At 36.7% G+C, this 25,383-nt stretch overlaps 1 long non-coding RNA gene across 3 annotated transcripts in view; it reads right to left on the reverse strand.

The window, feature by feature from the left end:
• Nucleotides 1–20,337, reverse strand: part of LOC145996049 (uncharacterized) — a 39,622-nt gene extending 19,285 nt beyond the window's left edge. For 2 of the 3 annotated variants that reach the window (XR_014442743.1, XR_014442744.1), the window contains exons 1-4: nt 20,206–20,337; nt 9,760–9,905; nt 6,652–6,757; nt 4,610–4,848 (exon numbers count right to left, since the gene is read on the reverse strand). This is a non-coding gene — a long non-coding RNA (uncharacterized LOC145996049). The remainder of the gene's footprint in view (nt 1–4,609; nt 4,849–6,651; nt 6,758–9,759; nt 9,906–20,205) is intronic. The other variant, XR_014442742.1, reaches the window with a different exon arrangement.
• Between the last annotated feature and the right edge of the window lie 5,046 nt (nt 20,338–25,383).

Genomic DNA, 25,383 nt, shown 5'->3' on the forward strand with positions numbered 1-25,383 from the left:
TCCAATCAGCCTGGGGAGAGCCATGAAGGTTGCCCAGAGAGAAGTCGTCGAAGATGAAAATGACATAAAAACCATCTCTAGAGATAAAATAATACAACAGCATAATAACGAAAAAAAAAAAACTGTTTAAAAGTAATATCAGAACCCCACATTAAATCGTGACTGTCTCTCTTCCTAAAGTTTCTTTAATAATACATCCAAGATGAGGGACCATAAACTCTTAGAAATTTAACTTGAAAATTGCTAGACTTGGAATCTGCTGGAATCCAGTAGGCACCAAAGAGACTTAATATAAAAGGAAATTTCGAACAAACAAATTAAATTAATTTTTTTTTACAATGTAAGTGTAGTAAAAACCATGAACATACATTTATATACTTATTATTAATTAATATAATCTAATATAAAAGTTTGTTTATCTTTTCCCTTTTTTTAAATTTATTATTATTATCAAGTCTACATATAATTATTTGCGTATTTTATGTCATATTTATTTATCTATTACATATCTAACAATTACAGTTTCCGCATAATTAGCATGCTATCAAAACTTAGTACCCTGTATTACTGATTCACGTTAAATTGTGCGGCTGTGATTTCATTCTGAGATCTCATAGCAGCCTCAGTCTGCACGGACATTGAACCTCGCACGGCCACTGTCGCTCGCGTGGAATGCAGAGTCAGCTTCATGTCGCATAACCAAGTTGACACGGAGTGCTGACGCCGGTATCTTATCGGGCGTGTGTCCTCAACACATAAATGCAACAACGGCGAGATAAATAAGAAACTACAAAACCTCTTACAGTAAGTGTATATTAGGAATCGACATCCACTAAATTAATGAACTAGCCCAGTATTTCAGTGCATTTAACTTCCTTCCAAATAGCAAATTCTCCCCGCACACTACAATAAAGCCTGATCTGGAAACCAGACAGGGAACTTGCGTCCGTGCAGACTAATCCAATCCATCATTCACCCCAATCTAAACTCTCACCCCATCATACTCTTCCCTCAAGCTTGAAACAGTTCTGGATACCAGAATGGTTGTCCCTCCTGTACATAGCATTTCCTATCGTACTATCTATACGATAACTAAAACTAACCAATAAACTAACAAACTAATCCATAACTACTATTAACAAGTTTAATTAATTACCAATCATACAAATGCACAGTAAATTTACAAGAAATCTTTAAGACTTGTTCCGGTCACCAGAACGGTCTATTAAAATAATACAAACTAAAAATTATTAAATGTAGCTATGTATAGAATCTCCATGTATTTTATTTTCTTTTTTTTGCACTTTTATTTTATGTATGAAAATAAAGATGAGAAGAAGTAGGATAAAAATGCGGGGGAACCGTTTAAATTCAGGAAACTGACGTCCTGGTTTATTTAAAGGTACCAGGACATTAAGAGCATACCCTCGAAAGTACGCGGGTGGAGGCGGGCTACTTCGGGAGGTTTCCCCCCTTTAGATATGTATATGTGTTTCAAAAAGTATTATTTTATACTCACTCAATATGTTCTGCACTATTGTCTGCTTTATGTTCTAATTACGTATTGTATCATGATTCATTCCATGAACTAGTGTATCTTGTATACCAATTAAATTCAGAAGGAAAAGCTTTGTAATGAGATGTAGTGAAAATGTAGTGATCCAATGAAATGTATGATAAAGTTATGAATGTATACATTCTAAAGGTCAATAAATTTTCTAAATCAAAAAAAAAATGTCACAATGTCCATGCACCTTCCACTTACGAAGCACAAATGCTATTGTTGATTTGGTCCTGTTTAACTTTGCGGCTATGGCCCTGCTATACAGCCCATTGAGGTGGCAGCCCACAATCATGCCCTTATCAAAGTCTGATAGCTCTGCACTACGTGCCATCTCTTTCACAAGTGGTTCTCTTGCTCACGGAACAACAACATGAAGGCCACACAAATCAAATTAGATACTAAATTAACCACCATCATAGGTGCCCAATTACTTTTTGTGTAGTGTATATCAATACTTCTAAATTGACACCAAATTCTAAGTTACTCATGTAAAAACGATGTCTAGCAAATAACAGTTTCGAGAATTTAGAACATGTAAAACTTTTGAGCATTACTTTTTCATTTTGTATTTGATCTAACTAACTAACTCTCTAGCCTTCTTAAACCCGAAGGTTCATGGCTGCAGCAACACAGGCCTTCCATCTGTCCCTATCTTGAGCAAGATCTATATACTCTTTTCCATCCCTATCGATTTCCCTTAGGTCCATCTCAATGTTGTCCCTCCATCTTCGTCTTGGCCTTCCTACTGGTCTCTTACCATCAGGTTTCCCAACAAGAATCCTGTAAACTCCTCTTTCCTCTCCCATTCGTGCCACATGGTCTGCCCACCTAAGTCTTCTTGATTTAATTATTCTAATAATATCTGGACATGAATACAAATTATGTAGTTCTAAATTATGTAACCTTCTCCACTCACCTGTCTCATCCCTTTCAGGTCCAAAGATTTTCCTAAGGATCCTATTTTCAAATACTCTCAATTTATGTTCCTCTTTCAATGTAAGGGACCAAGTTTCACACCCATATAATACTACAGGCAAAATTTCTGTTTTGTATATTTTAACTTTTAGTTTCTTAGATATTAAACGAGAAGACAAAAGTTTATGAAGAGAGAAGTAACATGCATTTCCTGAATTAAGCCTACTCTTTATTTCCTCTTTAATATAATTTTCATTTGTTAATATTACTCCTAAGTATTTGAATTTGGAAACTGTTTCAAACGAGTTGTTATCAATAATTAGAATTTGATTATTACCTAACACTTGGTTTCGGCCTGTAAGCATATATTTAGTTTTCTCTTTGTTAACTTCCAAACCTATCTCTTTAGCAGTTTTGAAAAATATTTTAGCATTATTCTTAATTGTATTCACATCATCCCCCAGTAAGTCTACATCATCTGCATATGCTAACAACTGAGTCACACCATTTAATTTTAGTCCTTGTTTAGTTTCTTTTACCTTCCTAACAGCATATTCTAAGGCAAAATTAAAGAGCAATGGAGATAATGCATCTCCTTGTTTTAACCCATCATGAATTGTAAATTTGTCAGACATATTAATACCGACACGAATTTTACTTTCTGTTTCACTGGTGCATATTTTTATCATACTAACAAGCTTCTTAGGTATTCCAAACTCTACTAATATATTATATAATTTATCTCTTTTGACCGAATCATATGCTTTTTTGAAATCAATGAATAGTTGATGGACATTTTGATTATATTCCCACTTTTTTTCAAGTGTCTGTCTGATGTGAAAAATTTGATCTGTAGTTGATCTGTTACGTTTAAATCAACATTGATAATCACCTATAATTTCATTAGCATATGGGGTTAGTCTTGTTAAAAGAATGTTAGATAATATTTTATATGTTGTTGAGAGTAGAGAAATTCCACGGTAATTATTGCAGTTCATTTTATCACCTTTTTTAAACACAGGAACAATTATGGATTGTTTCCATTGTTGAGGGATTTCTTCTTTATTCCATATTAAACAAATTAATTTATGGATTTGACATATTAATGAATTTCCACCATATTTAATTAACTCAGCTGGTATTAAATCAATGCCAGGTGCTTTGTTATTCTTTAGCCTTTTAATAGCATCTTTAACTTCAGTCAAGTTAGGTTCTGGAACTAAAGGTTCTGCTGTGTGTACTTCATTCACTTCTGATTTATCTCCTACATGGACATTTAAAAGGTCATTAAAGTAGTTCTTCCATCTATTTAGAATTTCGCTTGGGTCAGCAAGAAAATCACCGTCTTTAACTTTTATCAAGTTTACTTTAGGTTGCCACCCCTTTCTACCCAACTCATTTACACCCTTATATAAATCTCTGATATTTTTATTTTTGCTGTTCGTTTCAATTTTGTTAATTTTGCTTTTCAAGTAATCTCTTTTTTTACTTCTAAACGTGCGGTTAACTTCTCGCTTTATTCTATTATAATTGTTTAGATTTGTATCATCAGAGTTATTTAACCACCTAAGTCTAGCCTGATTTCTTATTTCTATTAGATTATGACATTCATTATCAAACCATGGCTTACTTTTTCTCGGTTTATGGTATCCTATACTTTCTTTAGCTGCTGATTCTATTGCATTACGTATGTCCTCCCAATTCTTATTTACGTCTGTTTCATTTATATTTTCATCATCATTTAAATCCTGCAAAACATCAAATCTATTTGACAGTTTAATTTGGTAATCTTTCTTAATTCTTTCGTCAGTAAACTTTCCTGTATCAAATTTTAGAACTTTTAGATTTTGTTGCTTATGATATATCACTGAGAGTCTTTCTCTTAATTTAGCAATTACTAAATAATGGTCACTGGCACAGTCAGCACCTCTATGTGTACGAACGTCAATTATACAGTATATACAGTACATATGTGTACAGTATATAAAAATGAAGTAGTTTATCAATTTATAGCTCTTTTGTATGTTGTTTCTTCTCATAATAAAAAAGTGTGTGCAATTTTTTTTTCACCGCTGGTATATACACCGCTGATTAACATTTTATTTACCGCTCTCCTCAGTTTTTATTTACCATAAATTTGTGTCCCTACTTATCAGCATTTTTGGAATTGGGCAGATTTCATCAATTTTCCACTTTGGAACATCACTTAATTACATGGGATGGATTCAAGTTGAGTCACCAATTCTGTCATTATTATATCTGGTACGCAATACTTTGCCATAACACCATGCTATTCCATCTTCACGGTATCCAAGGAGCTCCAGTGAAGAATTCTTTACATCTTCACTGTCCATGAAGAACAGGGAGTGCTGGAAAAAATAATTGCACATGTTAAACAAGATTTGGAATAAACAATTTAATGTATCCATGATCCAGTTTTATATATATATAAAATAATCCTATGATCCAACATTCTGAAATCATCAATTATTTAAAACACATTAAAGAAAGGTGACAGCAGGACAAAATGGTTAACCAATGTATATAAGCAAGAATGCACTCAAAACAGGTACTGAATATTGGTAAATTACACAACAGTGCAATGCTTAGCTATTAACTCTTACCTGTTGTATTGCTATTCACATGCTATGAAAAAAATAGTGGTTAATTTAATCATTAAATTCAATTTATTTACATATAAGCAAGTAGGATCTTTCTTGGAAACCTCAAACTATTGCAATTATGAACAAAAAAGCAACAATGGACACCAAATTGTGTTCAAATTAAATACGAAAGAGTTTCACACAAAAGCTAAAGTGGAAGAAAAGCCATGCAATTTTATGAAAACTATGTAACAGGCCACCTGTTCTATTTGCTATTTCTAGGAACATACATATTTTGTTCTTGACGAAAAAACGAAATTTCAAAAAAACACATTGTTGTCTTAATTTTTCATGTTTTTGAAAGGTGTGAGATGCATTTTGCTACCATGTTTTGTCACGAAATAAACTCTTAAACACGAAATTTAGGGTTTATTTACAGTCGCAACATCTTCTGAGGTCTGAATTATCCTGCGAGTTATGCAATTCACTGAAAATTGATTAATTCTGCTGTTTGGAGAAGCAAAAATGAACTCCTTTACACAGAAATAACCTTAATACTCTGATACCCGTATTTACGCGTGTATAATGCACACTCTGGTTTTGGATGGGTAAAAGTGACAAGAAATTATATCTTGTATATAATGCGCAGTACAATCCAGTTTCAAGAAATGGCTTTCTTAGTTGTAGGTTGAAAATCTGTTGCTACGCTGATCAAGAGTGAATGACGTCATAACTATTCAATTGCTCATTCCTTCTTTTTCAAAATATATACCTTTTCTTTCCGTGACTAATGTAACATTTAAATGAGGCACATTCAGGACCTTCCAAATAGCAGTTAGCAGCACAAGATTTCTTCCATTAAGGAATTTACACACTCCATGTATGTCATATTATTGGCCAGTAAAACATTTTAATTTTTATTATATTTTTCCTTATGTTTTCTTTCATCCGAAGTACCATAAAAATCAGAACGTTTCTTCATTTTGTGATGAGCTTATTTCAACCGCATTTCACATTACTGTCATTATCTTGAATGGAATACTGTTTCCATATTCAGAAACTGCAGGATTCAAGCTTTACAACGATATATAACATGATAGGGTTCCGTAAACATGAAAAATCAATGCAAGTTTCCCAAAATCATGGAATGACCCTGTATGGTTTCATGTTGGCTGCCTGAATTATTCCGTGCATAATACACACCAGTTTTTGGGGGCAAAAATTTTGGAAAAAAAGTGTGCATTATACATGAGTAAATACGGTAACTACATAAATGTTAATTTTGTGTAATAAGTGTAGTTTTTAAATCAAATTTAGGATTACATTCATAATTTTAAAACCAAAATGTCTCTTTATGTACCACTTTTCATCCGATTTTTCACTGCTATAACAGCGAAATTTTATTTTATTTACTGCTTTTCAAACCAAAATTGACTTGTTTTTGTAGCAAAATTTTGCTCTTTTTATTTACCAAAATTATGTGCCTCGAATTATTACCAACAAAGTATGCGAAGCAAATTACCACACAAAGAACTTTTGTCAGGCTAATTCAATATTTGGAACACTTACACTGGAAGATACGTTGATGAACATACACCACTAGAAATATGATGGTCCAGCAATGACATCTGGAGGGTGTGAAATTCTTGACTAGTCGCTGCCACAACTCCATTACCTACATGAAGATCAGTCTACAATCACTAATTGTGTAAGATATCTGCATCTTATTTTTCATAAATATAAGATCACATTTACTAACTAACTCTCTAGCCTTCTTAAACCTGAAGGTTCATGGCTGCAGCAACACAGGCCTTCCATCTGTCCCTATCTTGAGCAAGATCTATATACTCTTTTCCATCCCTATCGATTTCCCTTAGGTCCATCTCAATGTTGTCCCTCCATCTTCATCTTGGCCTTCCTACAGGTCTCTTACCATCAGGTTTCCCAACTAGAATCCTGTAAACTCCACTTTCCTCTTCCACTCGTGCCACTTGGCCTGCCCACCAAAGTCTTCTTGATTTAATCATTCTAATAATATCTGGACATGAATACAAATTATGTAGTTCTAAATTATGTAACCTTCTCCACTCACCTGTCTCCTCATCCCTTTTAGGTCCAAATACTCTCAATTTATGTTCCTCTTTCAATGTAAGGGACCAAGTTTCGCATCCATATAATAATATAGGCAAAATTACTGTTTTGTATATTTTAACTTTTACTTTCTTAGATATTAAACGAGAAGAGAAAAGTTTATGAATAGAAAAGTAACATGCATTTCCTGAATTAAGCCTGCTTTTTATTTCCTCTTTAATATCATTTTCATTTGTTAGTATTATTCCTAAGTACTTGAATTTGGAAACTGGTTCAAACTAGGGATGGCCAAACGGATCCGGATCCGGATCCGAAAGTTACGGATCTGGATCCGGATCCGAAAATTCCGGATCTGGATCCGAAAATTCCGGATCCAGATCTGGGTCTGAAAGTTTCGGATCTGGATCCAGATCCGAAAGTTCCGGATCTGGATCCGGATCCGAAAATCCAGATCTGAGAGTTTCATATCTCAATCCCATTATAATATTACCACACCTTAAAAGGTATTATGATCTTCGATTACAAAGAAATTTTTCATTAGTTAGTCCTACAAGAATTTTTTTCAAGTGTTGTTCCTAAAATACTTTGCTACGCATCGGCTAACACACTCGTGCACAAAAAAAATCTTACTTGTTTAACATAAAATGTCAGAGGTGATTTTGTAAACGCCATTGAAACGAATATGTATTCATTCCAATGTATTGGAAATGAAAACACATAAATGTGAGACATTCCATTCCAGGATGAAACCTTTAACACATATAACAAGATAGAAATGTTATACAAAAATTATACAATTGTTCTGCAGTTACAGTTTTACAAATTAAAATAGAACATTATAATATATGCAGTCTTATATAATTACAAAGTGTAAGAATAACAAGCGAGGTTATCTAAGTGTCCCCCTCCAATTTCCATGAAACTTGGCAGGCGTATAGTGGGGCCCAAATGAAGAAATACGTGTTTTTTTGTTTCAGCTAAAAAACGTTTTTAGGGGGCAAGACCCCCTCAAATGTCAAGATGAAAACAAATTGAATAGAGGATTTGTCCCCTGTGTCCCTCCGATTTCCATTAAACTTGGCAGGTGTATAGTGGGGCCCAACGGAAGAAATGCGTGTCTTTTCATTTCAGCTAAAAACGGTTTTAGGGGGCAAAACCCCCTCAAATGTCAAGATGAGGACAAATTGAAGTGAGGATCTGACCCCTGTGTCCCTCCGATTTCCATGAAACTTGACAGGTGTATAGTGGGGCCCAATGGAAGAAATACGTGTTTTTTTTTGTTTCAGCTAAAAAACGGGTTTACAGGGCAAAACCCCCTCAAATGTCAAGATGAGGATAAATTAAAGTGAGGATCTGACCCCTGTGTCCCCCTTCAATTTCCATTATACTTGGCAGGTGTGTGTGTAAACGGGCCCAATTGAAGAAATACGTGTTTGTTTTGTTTCGGCTAAAAAACTGTTTTAGGGGGCAAACCCCCCTCAAATGTCAATATGAGGACAAATTTAAGTGGGCATTTGACCTGTGTGTCCCCCTCCGATTTCCATGAAACTTGGCAGGTGTATAGTGGGGCCCAAAGGAAGAAATACGTGTTTTTTTGTTTCAGGTGAAAAAAAAACGGTTTTACAGGGCAAAACCCACTCAATTGTCAAGATGAGGACAAATTGAAGTGGGGATCTGACCCCTATGTCCCCCTCCGATTTTCATGAAACTTCGCAGGTGTATAGAGGGGCCCAAAGGAAGAAATACGTGTTTTTTTGTTTCGGCTAAAAAACTTTTTTAGGGGGCAAAACCCGTCTCAAATGTCAAGATGAGGAAAAATTGACGTGGGGATCATCTGACCCCTGTGTTCCCATCCGATTTCCATGAAATTTGACAGGTGTATAGAGAGGCCCTATGCCCCCTGTTTCTTCCTATGCCATATTTAGGGTGGTTTCGGGGTCAGATCCCGATTTCAATTTCTCCTCATCTTGACATTTGAGGGGGGACCTCTATACACCTGCCAAGTTTCATGCAAATCGGAGGGGGAGACTTAGACCTCCCTTGTAAGTGTATTAATTAATTACAAATCGCGTACGCGCGCGCACATACACTATATATATATATATATATATATATATATATATATATATATATATATATATATATATATATATCTCTCTGTGTGTGTGTGTGTGTGTGTGTGTGTGTGTGTGTGTGTGTGTGTGTGTGTGTGTGTGTGTGTGTGTGTGTGTGTGTGTGTGTGTGTGTGTGTATGTATGTGTGTATATTATATATATGTATATTAGCGGGTAACAATATGTTATAAGCACATTCTTACTTTCCAAAGAAGCGCATGTGGGATGGCAAAATGGATCTGGATCCGAAAGTTTTGGATCCGGATCCGGATCCGAAAAATTTTAGGATCCGCCAGGATCCGGATATGGCCATCCCTAGTTCAAACGAGTTGTTATCAATATTATGTTATCACATTTACTACAAGAATGAATATAAATTTTCCATGAATGTATCAGGTAGCAACCAAAATTACAAAATTCAATCAACAACTTTTAATAAACAGATCATAAACTCAAAGCCAAGACAACTTACAATAGAAAAGATGTTGACCTCCATGATTTTGTAAGAAAATACAAGTCTAGTCAGCCTTCAAGGCCATGGTAGACCTGAGTAATTCTTGGAACGCTGGGGAGATATTCCAATTCAATCACTGCTATCAAGGGTCAATGCTCCATTATCTACAAAGTTAAATTAAGTTTAGTACAAGCATATATAAATTCCTACACTACTTTTCTGTCTCTTCATGCTAATCATCACAACAAGAAGTGTAAATGAGAATTAGGACAAATGCCAACATCCATTACATGATAAGTAGGGCCCGGGACTTTATGTTATAACATATTTTTCATTTGATATGGGATCAAATAACGGGGTGAGATCTTTACTTAACTGATGAAAATTAGCCGAAATAGGCAAACTTGATAATGCATATTTTGACATATTGTAACAAATTTCGCATTTTTACAACATATTTCTACGATTTTCTCGCAATAAGACATATTTCTGTATAGTTATTTTAGAATTTGTTCTTCATAACTTTAGCTCAATGGATAGTTTATATTATCGATGGCAGGATAAGGGAATTACAGATGAAGAGATTAAAAGCAGATGCAGTATTTTCTTACCAACCAGTACAGAACAATAATACCCCCTTTTTTTTTATCCCGCCGACAATTGATTTCAAAATTCTACATACTTAAAATCCCCATAAAATGTTGTTTGTGTATTTATTGCTGCCCCAAGACATGTGCATTGTGGAACAGAAATAATATTGAGTGTAACATGTTCTGACAAAAATTTTGTAGGCTGATTTTCAGATTCAATCTTAAATTCTATCTGCCTTAAAAAAGTCGTGTTTGTGTATTCATTGCCTGGATTTACCAGAGCTGTAGCGAGCTGCCAATTATGCTTTAGTTTCGACAAAGTGTAAATCTGACATAATAGAAAATTATACTTAGGATAATTGCAGAGTGAACCTTATGATATTTTCAGTATTTTCCCAATACATTCTTCAGTTAAAGGAATTCTGACTTCATTTAATACCCCACCCCTACTCGATCATCCCTGGAAGATACTGACTTCCCACATAATGAGAAATTCGAAAGAACTGTTGTGCATATTTTTGGCTGTACTGGGAATATTTCTGCATTTTCCTGACATATTTAAATTTTTTAGGACATATTATTAATTTTTTGTGACATATTTTTCAATTATTATGACATAATTGCATACATATTTTACAGTTTTATAGGACAAAGTCTCGGGTCCTAATGATCAGGAACTGAATCCAGACTCATTGCTGGTGTCTTTCTGCAATTTTCAACTAACTTTAAATCTCTTCCAGCATCCTAAATAGTTTCTACAGTAAAATTTCTAACAGACACCTCAAAATTAAGGACATTTTTAAATTCCTCGGCAGAAATACATGGGGTTTAATGGCAATATTACTTGTCAATAACGCATGCAGACACTGAAAGCTACCTCGCCAACGCAAATAAAAAGTTCTTAATAACGGACAGCCTGAAACAAAATGGTCGCAATTCATGGAATTTGACACAACAATGGCCAGTATTTCAAACTACCACACATTGTTTCATGTTACACCGAACATATTTCTTTTTAAAAGTGCAGACAGTAGGCAATATTCTTTGTGGTTATCTTGAGAAGTGTGTCACTTTTGCTACGATGTCGCAGAAACGCAAACAACTGACTTTAAAGGAAGAAGTTGAAGTCATCAACGTCTACGAGAAAGCGAAACTTAGTGTTCAAGACATGGCCAGTGATCAGAATGCTACATTTTAAAAGTAGCTTCGCTACAGCTACAGCTACTCTTCCAAAATGTAGCTTCCCTACAGCTACAGCTACATTTACCAAAAAGTAGCTCGCTAGGCTACTCCTGTTCGCTACTCGCTACTTTGCTATTTTTACGCTACTTCTGCATAAAAAAATAAAAACAACCATATGGGTATTAAAAAATCTCCTACTACTGGTAAATAGATTCTGTTATTTATTATCATGATTCCAGTCATTCAATAATTTTCATAGCAGTGTTACTTCAGTTACTTATTTTTACTATAGTTTTTGAGAATACCATACCCATGCAAGTGGCATATCAATTCAAATTTGATATATGAATATTGCAATTAGGGTGTTAACCAAATTAATGATTACAACTATACACAAATCAAATTTGGTAGGATTACGTATTTATGTTCACATCAACATATTTTTCTTGAGAATAAATATTTCATTTTTTATAGACTGATATGAAGACAGCATTTTGAATGAAAAGTACCTGAAGTCCTTTGACTATTAAAGGGCCCCAGGTTCGATTCCCAGCGGAGGCACATAGTGTTTCGGATCCAGTCTCGATCAGCTTATCTATGCATAAAATTGACTCAAAACAAAAACTAGGAAAGACGCCAAGTTGGGAGGATGAGATCCTCCTGCTCCTCCATTCCCCACACTGCTCATCATTCATCATTCGTCATTGTTCCTCGTTCTCACAATTAGCCGAAAGTGGTAGAAAGCGACTATAGATAATAGAATATTTAAATAAACCATTCATCCTCATTGTCATGATTGAGAGAAGTGGAAGAATAGATTAGGAGGTAAACAGAAGAGGACAAATGGGTGGTGGACTATATCAAAGCGTTCGAAGATTAATATGGAACAGGGATATACCTATGAAACACATACTATATGCCAATAATTACGTAAGGAGCAGAGACTTGGACAATGACAGAGAGAGACAAAAGAAAGATGCAGGCAGTAGAGATGAAATTTTTGAGGAGTATAATGGGGAAGACTAGAAGGGATAGAATAAGGAATGAGGAGATCCGACAGACAGTGGGTGTAGTGAAGCTTCAGGACAGAATAGATAAGGCACAGATGAGATGGTTTGGACACATGAAGAGGATGGATGCAGAAAGACTACCAGTAAGAGCTTACAATGCACAAGGAGTGGGTATAAGGCCAAGGGGGAGACCAAGATGTTGGTCGAAAGAGCAGATAGCGGTGAGTGTTAAGAGAAGAGGACAAGATTGGAACACTGTGGAAAGAAAGTAGTGGTGGAAGACCAGGAAAAAATGGAGAGGCTTGACTTGTATGCTGACCCAGCCAGAGGCAGGAAACAGCAAGGGATGATGATGATGTCATGATTAGCAAAAGTTACAGAAAAGTGACTCAAAAGTAGGAGAAATACATAAATTTGAAAACTATGTATACGTATTAACTAAAGAAAATTGTCGTTTCTGTAGGAAAGTCAATAACTCGTACATACTTTTTGCAATATGATAAAAATATTGAGGAAACTGTCGTGTAAACCTGACTGTTCTAAACGTATTGTAATTTTAAAATTTGTGAACAAATACTATCGCGAAAATAATTGTAATTCCAGAAACTCTATCATTCCTGTAACAATAATTTCCTGCTGGTGAGATCCTATATACTGACGATGATCAATGCTACCGTACTGAGCCATTCCCTTGTCAGTGCAGTGGAAAATCCATCACTCGTTTTTGCTGCAAGTTGTGTCTTACACAGCAATTAATGACATTTTGGTGTCTCTTACACCATGAATATCCACAGGATTTGTTCCGGGGGTGACACAAACGAGGCAGTTTCTTCCAGTGGTGCAGCAAACGTGGCATGTTTCTCCCCAAAATAACGATGCCGCTAAAAAGACGTAGCTGTTAGCAGGAATATATTCATATATGTCAGTTAGTCATCTGGATATCTGAATTATTCAGCTACTAATTAAATAAACTACGCAGATATCTATAACCTACAATCTAGATAATCTGTACCTCCATGTAATAGACTGTCTTTATGAACCTCCTGCAAAATTAAGGATTATTGCCGATTTTTTCTGATGCTGTTGCCACATTCAAAATTCACCTCAAAATGGTGAGGAAAAATGTAGTTGTAGCGAAATTTTCGCTACAACTACAGGAATTTTGTAGCTTTGCTACAGCTACAACTACAATTTTCAAAATGTAGCGTCGCTACAGCTACAGATTTTGTAGCTAGCTACAGTAGCGACGCTACAAGTAGCTCGCTACTTCTGACCACTGGACATGGCCATGCGGTTTGCTGTTGGAAACATATTGAAAAGACAATTGTAAAGAACTTTAAGATTCAGAAAAATATAGATGATTATTTTGGACAATCTGGGTCTGGCCAGAAATAGTTAAGAGCCTATTTAAAATGAAAGAGCATTTTGAATGCAGTAATTTAACAAAGGATTACACAGGCGCGGTTGGCCCTATAGCGCACAGGATCAGTGAACCCCCAGTAATATACGATAATCACCTCGAGAATGAACAATGAACAATGTCTTTAAATTTTCACATTATTTCGCTAAAAATTCTACACAATAAGTCATGTATTTGTGCCCGTAACACGGCAAACTCTCTTGCTGAGAAGAAGAAACCGCGAATCGGCCACCCTGATACAGACCCTCAGTTGAACCCCCACAGGACAGCTCGTGCCATTGTGAAAGCTTCGTGCGGGAGCAGAAGCGCGAGGAGGGTATAGGACAAAATACATGGGAGATGAGATTCCAGAACCTATGTCTCTACCCAACGGTCATGCGCAGTTCGTTCTCTCGCAGAAGCCGCGGGACAAGGCTCCTTTCTCGCTGCTTCCTCCCTTCCAGTGTTGCTGTGTGCGGTTCAAGTTTGAAGCGCACACATTACATATTCAATCTTCTCTTGTATCATTTTTGCACCGAACTTCTTGGAATAAATGCAAGATTGTGTCAGAGATGGATGAGTGGAAACAAATAGAAGCTGGAATTAGATGCGATGAATTAAAATAAAGGAGATACATTATAAAATACCTTGTGCATGCATTCAGAGGTTTTTCCTTAAAGGTGGAAACACTTCGGGTTCGCGAAAGAGAAAGAATGGCGCGAAGACGTGACTCGCTGTCGCTCGGTGTCAAAGTCTCAAGTTTTTTAGTTTTTGAAGTGCTTGGATACTTGTTGGAAAGTATTAAGTGATGCTGCGAGTGAAACGAGGGATGGACTTAACTAGGTTATGTCATTTGATGCAGTGTAGGCGTTGCTGTCCGCGCAGGTAAGAAATGACCGATAGAAATGCACATAATTAACGTAAACAAACTTCCTTGTCCACTGAAAAAAAAGCGTGTGCTGGTCGACCAGCCCCAAATTTGAACAAACCTGTCGCGTATAAATGAAAGGGTCTCAGGTTCGATTTCTAGTATGCGCATGCCATTAGTTGCCATTTCCCTTTAACAAATGTAGGACCAGTTCTGATTAGTCAGCATGGACGTCCGGAAGGGGAAAAAGGGGGCCGCCCCCCTATGGAAATTGAATGTAAACCAAAAATTATATATTACACGCATATAATTTAATTTCAGTCACAGTAATTTTTGGTAATTATTATAAAAGCGTTGCAGTAACTTCAGACTGAAGGAGTGTTTTTTGCTCCTCGTGGGGAAAAAATATATTACTTGCCCCTACTTGAGGACGTCCATGATATTCCAACAAAACTCAACTTTTTTCATAAAGGCACAATTTATTGTAGTTTCAGCCCTAAATTTATTCGCACACCCCTACAACAAAACCTTATACTCCCAGATAAAAAGAATTCTTGACAAAGCTTTTAAACCCTCCCCCATCCTTTTGTTGGGCGAAGGAAGTATATTTTGCGGAAAGTGAATATATGTCACATCACTTCAGTGAACCCCCGGGTAAATAATGCACGAGCCGCGCCTGGGATTACACTATGTGTACTATATTTCCTTTTTTGAAATTAGTAATGTATGTAGGGATACTTTAGTAAATTTAAATTTACCGTATGTAGTAAAGTATTTTGATCCTTCAATGTAGGGAAAAATCAGTATGTTCGTAAAGTACGTACTGTAATATGCTTATCCTATTGTGTAACATCCTACACATTATTCTGAATAGCGGACATTTATCCCCCCCCCCCCCAGGCCTGTCCGTTATTGAGAAGTTTTACTGTGTATCCTTAAATGGTAACCACAGGGTTAATAAGTGATAAAGCAAGCAACTTTACTCAAAACTTACAAAATACTATGATCACTAACACATTATACTCTAATGTATAAATGCCACGACCACCATAACTAAATATTTCTAGTCCCAAGCCAACAAACGCCTTCCACAAGAAACTCCTGAAAAGCTGTAAATGTAATTTGAAGTTTCCAGCCAAAAGGTATTTTGTTTGTAGTCCCTTTATATCTGTTGATGGAAGAAATACTCAGCCATAAGGAGCCAAGTTGATTGGTAGATAAATCTTACAGAAATGATATATTTAGGTTTGACTCAAGAGTAGGGTGACCATACATCCTGTTTTGAACTGGACACTCCCGTTATGGAGACATGTCCTGGTCGTCCTGCCGATATACAGGGTGTCATTCAAATGGCGCCCACGGAACCCAGATTCGTATAGAGGACATCAAAACAAACAACTTTTCTCAGTAACATTTTTCTCGTTGGTGCGTCGATTCAACGCTACAGCCGTTCAAAATAGACCGTTTTGCCGCCTGGATGCTGGCAACCCAACACAACATTTGATCGTATCTGTGACGTCATTTCCTGCGGCGAAACAGCACACGGCAGGGTTGAAAGGAAAAATGTGAAAAATGACAAACTACCAACCACATTATTAGCTGTAAAATGAAGCTAGAAACGCGTCCAGAAGACCGAACATCATAGCCTACGAGCCAGAAGATCAGCAGTCATCTCCGGGGAGGGTGAAGTGAACCAACATATCAAATATCAACAACAATAAATGTCATTGGACTTACAGCTTACATGTGGCTGTTTACGCCCAGCTACATGTCAAATATTTGCAAATCTCATTGCAAGGTTGATATCTACAGGTTTGTGTCCAGATGCCATGTGGTACTTCTGTGCTGATAAGGGAAGTATCCAAGGTTCACGTTGTTACATTTCAGCTAAAACACATACAACCACAGTAACAATCTAATGATGAATCAGTAGCGAATATACTGTCCTGTTCACAGTTGCAAACTATTACATGTGCATCCGGTGCATAGATAAACAGTCGTCGGAGAGCTTGTATTACTGCTACTTATATCCCTGTATTTTCAACCATTTTTGCCAATTGCCTCATAATGCCCTGAATATACATTATATTTACCTATGTATTGCTTACCTTTGGAATTTTGAGTTTATCATTTCTATTTTGTCATCTGTTCAGTGTCTCACAGACAACTAGTATCAGAAGGACGAAGTGTATAAGACTAAATCGAAGATACCAACTTGGTAACTACATTTGCAAATATCTAACATGTAAATGACACCCTGTATAAAAAATTCTAAATATGTCCCATTTTATAAAAGTCTACAAGTTAGCTTGAAAACCAAATCAAAATTTCATGCTAAACCTAATGTCGATGGAATGTTTAAAGTAGCATCATGGCAACACTGTTTTTTAGTACTTCAGCATATTCAAAATGATACAAGTTGTCGAGAAGATTCGGACAGGCAGCAGTCTATTTATTAAGTTAGCTCATGTTGCAGTTTTTATTGTTTTATGTGGGTTCCTCTAGAGAAGTGAATAAACATGGCCAAGAATGTGGTTTGAATGGGAGTTTACAACAAGAATTCCTACATGTTAATACAAACTCCAAAGACAAATCTTAATAAATTGGTAAATGCTAATGTATTTTCTAGTTCAGAAGACTAAACAAAGCTGTTTGATCAGTAGCAATTTATGAGAGGAATCGTGACCCGCTCCAAAAAGACCAGAAGAAAATATGGTGTATTTGTCAGATAAATGGGTACAGACTTTAAGTGAAGCACATAAGGTAGTGTTTGCCGAAGTGTGCACCACGAAATGTTCCAATATTTTCACTGAAATGACACTTATTCCAAATATGTGCTTATTTAGTACTTTTTACATATAAAATGTTTCCGATTTTTTAAATGTGTTTATTTTTAACTTAAGCAACCTAACCACGCTAACTGAGCTTTGCAAGTGGTAGATATGCCTACAATCTGAACATGGCCATATTTAGAGGGAGGGGTTAGGGTTCAACTCCCCCCCTTAACCCCAAATGTCTTGCATGTTGGATTAATGGTAGTACAGTAACCAAACTTTGTTAACACATTTTCAAAAAAATATTCGGTTTCACAAAAGTACAACAGGGAGACAATTAAAGAGTTAACATGGAAAAGGATGTAAGTGCCAAAAAAAAAATATTCAGGAGAAACATCCTTCTCCACGTCAACGACCCTGCAGTTGCATCCGATGCCATCTTACGGCATCAGTGAGTACTACATGCATGTACTCGGCACTTCCATCTTTCTCCAGGCCATTGGCAATGGAACATAGATTGTTGTCCATGTAAAGCTGGATTGTTTACCACTTTGGCACTTACATCCTTTTCCATGTCAAGGCTTCAATTCTGAAATGTTCGAGCTAGAATTTTCAAACATTTTTAATTCTGAAATTTGAGTGAAATGGGTTTAATTCTCAGAATCGCAGCCCAACCGCGAACCCTTCATTTTCACTTCTGTTGTCCTCTTTCCAGTGCTCTTCCTGGATCAGACTGAAAATTCCCTTGTGATTTTCCCAAAATTTCCATTCCAACTTTTAAATTCCCTGTTTGATAAGAGTTTAAATCCCCCTTTATAAGAGTTCAAACCTAGGAAATCCAGCTTCGTAGTTCACTACCCTTCACCCAGCGGTCCATGTACACACATTTAACCTAGGTGTTGTTGTTGATGAAAATATGAAATGGAATACTCATACTGATGTATTACTCTCCAAACTAAGCTCAGTCTGTTACAGACTTAAGGTATTAAGCAAAGTATGTAGTAAAGAAACCGTTCTAACGGCTTATCATGCAAACTTTCACTCAAGATTAAGATATGGAATTATGTTTTGGGGAAATACACCTGGTGCCAAACAGTTGTTTATCTTACAAAAAAGAGTCATTACAATAATAATCGGTGCCAATTATCGTGAATCGTGTAGGCAGGTGTTTAGAAACCTAAAGATCTTACCATTACCATGTTTGTATATATATGAAGCATTAATATTTATGAAGAAAAATATTTTCAATCTTAAAACAAATAGTAGCGTACATTCGTATGGAACGAGGAAGAAAGATGACATTCATTATGAAAGCCACAGGACATCTAATTTTAATAAGAGTGTTTACTTTAATGGATATAAATTGTACAACCATTTGCCTAAGAAATTGAAAGACTGTCCACTCAACATATTTAAAAATCAACTTAAAAATATGCTTATATATCATTGCTTTTATTCGGTTGTGGAATTTTTTCAAATCAAATTTGATTATCAATTGTTATCTACATTTTGTATTAGTAAGGTATAATACGTATATAATACATTGTAATGTTATATGACGTTTCCTATACCAATCTTGTAATTAGTGTTACATGTATGGTTCTTACAGGAAATAAATCTATCTATCTATCTATGCGGTCCTATAAAGCACATACTTGAATAGTGCATAGTGCTTGAATATAATGCTGTTTGGTAAGTATACGGACAATAAGAGCATCAGAAATGTCCATAGAACCCCCACAAATTGACATTGTTTATTGCAAGTTACAAAATAGCAGAACGTTTGTTAGTTTTATTGTTAATAATGGAAATAAAGTCCAGTTAGTTACTATTCGAAGAGAATAACCAAAGAAAAAGGGCATTAGATCGAGACAACTGAGGTTACAATACAGGCACCAGGTTATGTTTTACCATTTAATGCAAAGAATAACTGGATCCACAGTTTTCAAAATTCCAAAAATTAAGTTCTATGTGAATGGTCAAACAACATAAAACTTTATAACTAAAATTTATCTCTTAATTTTAAAGCTTTTCTTGAGGTATCTAAAATTTAATAACAAAATATAATAGCTGTGCATTTCAGTACACACTGCATGAAACTTAAAAATAATAAAAAAAATTGGTATAATTTAACAATACAGGGAATTTCTCCAATTTGTTTGAAATTTCGGATACTTACTAATTTGGGTCTCCTAATCACGAATCTGCACTTAAAATTTGGCGCTCACGTATAGAAATTCCTGAATTATGGCTAACTCCACGGACCATTGGCGCTAACCCCACTAACCATTGGTGCGTGGTTAGGTTAGGCTAGGAAACACAGTTAAATTTTAGGGTCATAGTAATATCAGGAATATATATATTTCGTTCTTTAAGTATTCGAAACACAAAATCTTGCGATAAATAATGAGCAATTGGGGATTGTCAGTTGCGATGACTGACCCTCTTATTTCGCAAGTTTGACACGTGAGTGCCGAATTTTAACTTCAGATTCGTGATTAGGAGCCCTAATTTAGTGAGTATGCCAAATTTCAAACAAAATGGAGAAATTCCCGGTATTGTAAAATCGCTCCAAAATTTTAAATAAACGCAGTTGTGCTGCATATTCACACTTCTGATGAACAGAGTAGAAAAGTCTTACCCGAAGAGATGCCGGCTGTCTGCAAGCACGGTTTTGAACCATGCACTAAATTATTACTGGGGATAAACGTATTTTATACTATCTACAAGTTTTTGGAACCTGTTCTTCTTCATGCACCATACATACACACAACACACCGCGAATGCAAAGAAGCAATCACCACGCAGAACCAGTGTTGCCAGGTCGGATTTGAAAAACCCAGGAGATTTTCCTTCGGAAAATCAGGAGATTTGCTGAAAAATCAGAAGATCTAAGAACTCGTAAATAACGTTCTGGAGGGGGGGGGGTGAGTGAAATACTTTCCAAATCTGTCTTCTTTGTGGAATATTTATTGTTACTTCTGGGTATCAAGAGATAGCATAATTAATGTTAATAGAAAATTCATTACAAATTTTGGACAAGGGTATGATGACTCCAATCCCCACAAATTATGCCCACCCCACCTTAATTAACTCATGAGGGGTAATTCTGATAATTTCTCAGAAACGTTTATGTACTAAGTTAATCAATCAAATTGACCTTGAAACTATAACAATGCAGTAAAATTAAAATCAAACAAAAATGTTTGCACCCCTGTTAATGCACATGGATATTCTTCATTAACCTCTTGCATGTTTCCCTGGATTGTGTGGACTTCTAAAATTCGTGTAATATATATTTAATTCTAATTTCATACTGTTCCACTTTATTTAGTTTATTTTATGTCGCCTTTTGGCCACTTTTGGCTAATTGCGCCGAGAATTAAATGTCGTGGATGGTCTGCACAGAGTATCATACATTTCATTAATATTAAGCCTATTCGGAGTTTTAAATCCAAAATCGAGAAGTTTTGGAAACATTTCGTTACATTTTTCTTGGCAAGATTTAGAGAGTGTCAGTCACGATGGATTCGGGGAAACCCCATTAGCATTTTTTGTTTAAAAGCGGTGTAAGATGATAGGTTGTAGGGAAGTCGATACCTGTTTTTAACGCAACAGTAAAGTATACTAAAGGGGTCCCAGGTTCGATAATCGGTGGAGGCACATAGTTGTTCGAATGCCACTTTAAACTTTAGGTCCAGTCCCGATTAGCCTTTCTGTGTGCATAAAGTGGACTTAAAATAATTTTTAAAAAACTCAAAGTATGCTAATACCAATAATAGCTACGGTACGTGCCTAAGGGGAGGGATGGAGGAGAAATGTTGTTGGCTTAGAAATTCTCATTCAATAAATACGTACCTCGTAATGGCGTGTCCAATAGTGTGTTGGTGGGGCTCATAACCCCTTTCGCTCAATATTATTTTTTTTAAAAGTGAAAGACAGGAAAAATAGCAAAATGAGGGCTCACCATTAAAAAAATGTATTTAACCCTTTCGCAAATTCTGGGCAGGCCGCTGGTACTACGTGAATATTGTAAATGTTCTAAGGTAAAAAAGAAATGTGAAAATGCACTGTGAGGACTACAACCAAATCCATACCGCTAGAAAATTAGAATTCACAGATATATATCTTCACAAATATAACAATTGCACTCACCTCACGTTAGTCGTCTTCGCTTTCGTACATATCATTGCACATCCTCTTTGTCAGGCTGCAGCTCACTGGAAACTCATAACAAGACGACCTACTTGTTAATCTCTTGGTATGAAGCAGTGCGCTTAGTGTTTTCGACCCTAGTCTATTGCGCACTTTTGTCTTCATTAGGTTCACAGATGAAAACACTCTTTCCACAGCTGCGCTTGAGTGTGGGAGGCACAACAGGGATAACACGAAACATGACAAAGCTGGAAACATTGGTTTGTTGTCGGAGTATTTTCGGTTTTTCACAATTGACCAGAAGTCTTGCACGGAAATTCCAGGATCCACCTGTAAGTCTGTGTTCTTCAATAATCTCCATTCTGTGTCCAGCTGTTGAATTGTCTCTGGCTTGACAATGTTCGGAAAATATGCTGCAAGGGGAGCAATTGATTGTACATTGCCTTCTAGCACACTTGAGGGACTCAAATGTTCAAGCTGTTTTGTTACGGGATCGCGAAGAGAAAATCTTTGAAGTATTTGATGAGCTGCCTCGATGTAAAAGTCGAGGCATCTCAATTTAAAACTTTTAATACCACTTTCTTGAAGATTTCTGTTCCTACCCAAAGAGATGGAAACTTTGGCTCCAAAATACATATCTTCTAAAGGCAAATATTCTCTGGGATTTTTGTAATCTAGGTTTTCTATTTTCGTTGATCTAATGTAATTTGGTTTCATGTAACAATCTAAAATTGTTTTTACGGCTGAACACACATGCGCCCTCAATTGATGAATTTGGGGTTGTTCGCTTTGCATCTCCCTATTCAAATTATTAAAGATGGGCAAAACGAATTCCAGAAATTCGAGATAAAGTTTGTTGAAGGGATCCTGGAGTTTTTGGAGGATGGCTTCAGAGGCTAGTAGCCTATCGGTCATGACAGCATCCGTGAAATACAATTTCAGAGCATCATACTGCTCTAAAAGGCGAACTACAACCTGATGCAGGGAAAGCCAACGAGTTTGAGCTGGATGAAGAATTTTATGCGGTTTGACATGGACAAAGTATTGAAATTCTTGCAGCTGGGTGACACGTTTGAAACTTGCATGAAAATAATTGAATATATCACGTGCTAAATCTTCCGGAGCACGAGGAAGTTTAGTGCAGGCATAAGAAGAACACAGATTGAAAGAGTGGCAAATACACTTCATTACATACAAATTTGGTATTTCTGCTTGCAAGAGTGTGCACAAAGAATGATTTTTGCCCATCATGACGTTCGCTCCATCAGCGGCAAATCCAATTAAATTTTCTTTATACGGGACACCGCACGAATCAAAAGAGTCCACAAGATGCTTGTGCAACTGATTAGCACTCCCATCACTGACCGGTACAAGATCAAAAAAGGCATCTACAACGTTTCCCCCATTATTTACCCTCGTCACAATGCACAAGTGCTTCACACAGCTTTTATCTGTAGATTCGTCAACTATGATGGAAAACTTTTGATCGCGAAGAGTGCTGCATAATTGTTCCTTACTCTCTGCTCCAGTTACGTTTTTCATAATTGCCGTGGTTTTTGTGCGTGAACATTGAATATTTTTTGCAATATCCGAATCTGGGCAAATGCTTTTGATCAGGTTAGGCAAATGTTCCATAACATTAAAAGATAAATCATGCTCAGCTACAAAAGCCGCCAGTCTAATCTCTCCTTCTTTCACTTGCGTGTTTAATTTTGTCGGTTTACTACTGTAACACAAAATGCTTCGTTGGCCTTGAATTTTCTTCGAATTTTGCAGATGTTTTTTAGTTCCTGCATGCCTTTCCGCGTCACTTTTCCCGCCAGATGCAATGGAGATGTGATCCCCACAGGCCACACAATACGCAAAAGTCTTACCCTTGCTGCTCTTCTGCAACCAGCCTTGCAGCTTCTCAGATGATTCCCACTCATCTTTGTAGTTCTGCTCGTATTTCACCTTTTTCCGGTCCAAAGTCGAAGCACTCATTTCGAAGAAAGAAAAAAAAAACACAAGTCGCACTACACACAACCAGTATCAAGAGAACGGTCACAAGCACAACCCGCACGGGACAGCGACAAAAACAGCGATGGCGAGAAAATGCAAGCAACTAACACCACATGTCCGGCAACTAATTTTAGCGTCAAAAATGGTCAAAAACCCAAAACCGTTGAACCCACCCCAGCTATGTTAACCTCGTTTTCACAGAAATTCCCTCTCATAAGGGAGAAATTCCCATTTCTACAAATTTTCTCCATGTGCATAGCATCGAAATGCTTTGTGCTTTGTAGTTGAGTACAAAGATAGAAGCATTACAAACCGCGATATTTTAACACTATAATGAAATGCTGGCACCACTATGGAATATTATTGTCTTAATGTTTTGTTTTTTTTGTTTTTTTTTTTGTTGTAGGCTACAGTCCCGGAAACTTCTAACTTGTGGCAATCCCAATGAAAGTATATGGGGTTGTTACAACCAGAAGTGTCCATGACTGTACATTTATTAGGTCTAGAGGAGAAGAGAAAGTGGGTAAAATAACTATCCTGTATTCAATATAGTTCCAATATCAATGTAATATGATAAAGTTATAGTTCCCCGTGTATATAGCACTGTTCCATGAAAGCACATTTAGGGGATGTGGAAGTAGGGTCCAAAATATACTCGATCTCTGTCATTTTGGAGGTGATATAATCAGCACCACGCTCCGGTCGGCTGTACCCCCCAAAGGTTGATCCTAGTACCCATTTATTTTCGGCTGGGTGAGCACAGGAGCCGTGGACCAGGCCGGAAAAAATCCAACCTCACATCACCCACCCCTGCAAACGAATCCGGGTCTCCCGCGTGTTAGTCAGACGCGCTACCGACTAGACCACCGCTGCTAAATTTACTAATACGGAGAATATATATTGTGTAAATTATTTTCAACGTATTAAAAAAAAAACCTACGAAATCTCCCGTTTCCTCTTAATCCGCTCGTGCAGGAGATGTAAGTAAAAATTATCCTGAAACCAGCAGAAAATCACCTAAAAAAGGCGAAAAAGAACTGTCATTATGGAGATTAATCTTGCAAAAGCATTTGGAGAAAATTCCCTTTTTTACCCTTAGTCAGAAATGTCTTGTAAATTTCCCTCCAGGCGATAACCAATATCACTGTTGCGGCAATGTACTCAAAGAGCCCCTCCTATAACCTCCCTTTTTACTGTTAGGTCGAAGATCTTGCCATCTTGCTTCCCACACCCTCATAAAACCACTGCGAATTTGCAGTGTCCTATTCTCTTTGGCGGCAGCGACAAAAGCTTCTTCGGAGGATCTTCTCTTCACCCCTCAGAAACCAATGCTTGCAACCCCATATATTTCTTACTATATATCGCTTCGGTGGCCGAATGTCGAACCCCGTGGCGGAGTGGTGAGCACAGCGCGCTATAGGGGTCCCTGTTCGAATCCCAGTTAATACATGGACGTTTGTGTTTGTTTGTCCTGAGTGAAACTTTCAGAATTCAGTGAAATTGATATGAGATTGTTGTGTTGGGAAAACTGCCGCTCAGGAGTTTTCCTTTTTGCTAGGAAAAAGATCGTTGAGTGCTGGAATCACAACCTCACCACCGACGATAAGGTTCGAGTCCTGGCGTGAGCATGAAAATTATTTTATGAATGTCGAATCACCAGTCA

The sequence above is a fragment of the Lepisma saccharinum genome, chromosome 12, assembly GCF_977018435.1.
Source record: "Lepisma saccharinum chromosome 12, izLepSacc3.1, whole genome shotgun sequence".
Lineage (NCBI taxonomy): Eukaryota > Metazoa > Arthropoda > Insecta > Zygentoma > Lepismatidae > Lepisma > Lepisma saccharinum.